The following is a 2832-nucleotide window of genomic DNA, read 5'->3' on the forward strand; positions in this document are numbered from 1 at the left end:
ATTTTTTTTTTGTAGAGATAGGGTTTCACTGTGTTTCCAGGCAGCTCTCAAACTCCTGGACTCAAGCAATCTGCCTGCCTTGGCCTCCCAAAGTGCTGGAAGAACTCTCTTTAAAAAAACAAACAAACAAAAACAACGAACACATCTATAAAAGTAATAATTCATCCAGTCTACTGTCAAATTTCTAATTTTCTCTTAAATGTAATAAATACTTTTAAAAAATGAATTTTAAATAAGAATCTAGAATTTTACATGTTGCAATTGATTGGCATATCTTTTAAATCTCTCTCTCTCTCTCTCTCTCTCTCTCTCTCTTTTTGAGACAGAGTCTCACTCTTTCCCACAGGTCGGGATGTAGTATCATGATCAGGGCTCACTGCAGCCTCGGCCTCCTGGATCAGGTGATCTGTGCACACCATCGCACTCTGCTAAATTTTTGTATTTATTTGTAGAGACAGAGTTTCACTGTGTTGCCCATGCTGGCCTTGAACTCCTGAGCTCAAGTAATCCACTTGCCTTGGCCTCCTAAAGTGCTGGAATTATAGGCATGAGCTATGGGCCCTGGCCTAAATCTTTTTTAACATATGTATTCCCATTTCATCTTTATTTAAATTGCAACTTATTTATTTAAGACACACAGAGTGTGTTTTCTTTTAGACTTGCCCACAGTCTGGTTTTGTTGACAGCATCCCCATGGTATTATTTATCATGTTCCTCTGTCCTTTGCAGTTTCTGTAAATTAGCAGGTTGATCTATTAAATTTGCTCTCAAAAGGTGATTATGGAGTAGGCTCAGCACTCCCACTTGTTAGAAATGAAAATGATTGGACTTTATCCTAAACCTATTTAATCAGAAACTCTGGACTTGCAGTCCAGCAATCTGATTTAACAAGCCTCTTAGGTTATCCTAATCCTGATGCTTGCAAATGACTAATCTAGGTCTTTGGTCAATTTTAGGTTTGATTTTTTGACAAGATTACTTCATAGTAATGGTGTATTCTTTAAAAGGCATATAGTATCTGATTATCTTTTCTTTTATAACCAGTGATGCTCAGCACTTAGATCTGTGAGGGTATAGTAGCAATTGCAAAATGGAGATAGTGTATTGTCCCTTCTTCACTTATTACCAGAAACACAGAGAGTTACAGTTCTTACATAATTTGTTTAGCAGGTTTTCTGGTCTTCGCAGGAACTTCCCCTCCCCTCTACCCAAAAAAAGAGAAAAATAGTCCTCTTTTACTATTTAATAACCCAGTGTCCTTAAACAATCTCAAACCTACTCAGAAGTTGGAAGAATAGTACAATGAAAACCCATATACTAGAATTGTTTCATGATTCTGCAGGTTATAAACAATGCATAGTGTCAGCAACTGCTTCTGGTGAGGGGCTCAGGAAGCTTACAATGCTGGCAGAAGGCAAAGAGAGAGTGAGCACAGGAGAGAAAGAGAGAGAGAGGAGAGAGGAGAGAGGAGAGAGAGAGAGAGAGAGAGAGAGAGAGAGAGAGAGAGAGAGGTGCAGTATTCTTTTAAACAACCAGGTCTCACACTAACCTAAGTTAGTTATTCTAGTTTTTCCAAGCCATCACAAAATTCACTCCAGAGATGTCTTCTTGGCAAAAATGCCTCAGCTGAAATTTTTGTTCTTGTTCTTTTTTTCTCCATTAAATACATGCTTAATAATGTGAACATTTACAGTCCCTTTTTAAAAAACTTTGCAAGAAGATTAAATTATTTCAGGCTCTCAAGATGAAAGAGATAAAAGGAATTTTACTTGCAAACTCGCAGAATATATATATAATATATATATATGATCATATATATAAGATCATATATATATATACATGTATATATAAAAGATTTTCAGCCTTTGAAGGAAATAACTTTACTCTCCTTGAATTCTCAGTATTTAAAACCAGAATTCTTTCCTTCATTCTGTATATGTTTCAAGTAATTTTTGTTATGACTAGAAAGGAAGACTAGTTGTATGTATATTGTTGTAGTTGTACGTATATTGTTGTAGTTGTACAGTGAAATGATTCCCTTATTCTACTTGGAGCTTTGGCAAATGTCTCTGTTCTTGTATTACTTTGATATTTGAGTGCCCTTCTTTGGCTACTTTATTAATCACATCATTTCAGATGTAATTCTGTTTTGATTTTCAATTCTGCCTTACTTTTTCCTTTGTTGTTTTTCCTTACTCATCTTTCTCTTTTCAGTCCTTCTTTGGATGCTATGTGTGTGTACATGAGTGTACATGCTAGAGAAAAGAATGACTGCTTTCTAATTGAATTATCAGCCAAGAATATTTAGAACTAATATATTCATATATGTAGCCACCTCAGTTTACAAATATTTCTGTTAATAATGAATATACTACAAGATATGAGACTGGTTTCTAATCATTCTTAATAAACTATTAGTTAATTAGTATAATTAATTTTATAGACAATATAAACAGAGATTATACATATCATTAACCTCACCTCAACCTTTTGTGTCATGGACTGGCCTTGACTATAACGGAGTGCCCTCAAGAACACTAAACCACACCTTCTAATTAGGAACTTTCTCTTCCCAGGTACTTCCAATCTCTCGTGTCTCTGTTCTCTACCACACTGTAGTCTATACCACTCCATCCTGTGGCCTTTTGGGTTTTTTGCAAGTCTGCAGCCAAAGATTTGATATTACAAGCACAATTATTTTTTATTGAAGGATACCAGATCATTCCTTTCAAATAGAGTGTGTTATTTGGCTCACAGTTCTATTTTTCATGCCCCATCACACTTTTCTACACGGCAATGGAGAAAGGAAATGTAACAGGAAATGATTTGGGC

General features: G+C 35.5%; 1 non-coding gene across 1 annotated transcript; it reads left to right on the forward strand.

Annotated features, from left to right (window-relative positions):
• The first annotated feature begins 1136 nt into the window (after positions 1-1136).
• LOC120365484 (U7 small nuclear RNA) lies at positions 1137-1199 on the forward strand. Its single transcript, XR_005580411.1, has one exon. It is a non-coding gene; the product is annotated as a U7 small nuclear RNA (small nuclear RNA).
• The last annotated feature ends 1633 nt before the right edge of the window (positions 1200-2832 follow it).

The sequence above is a fragment of the Saimiri boliviensis genome, chromosome 10, assembly GCF_048565385.1.
Source record: "Saimiri boliviensis isolate mSaiBol1 chromosome 10, mSaiBol1.pri, whole genome shotgun sequence".
Lineage (NCBI taxonomy): Eukaryota > Metazoa > Chordata > Mammalia > Primates > Cebidae > Saimiri > Saimiri boliviensis.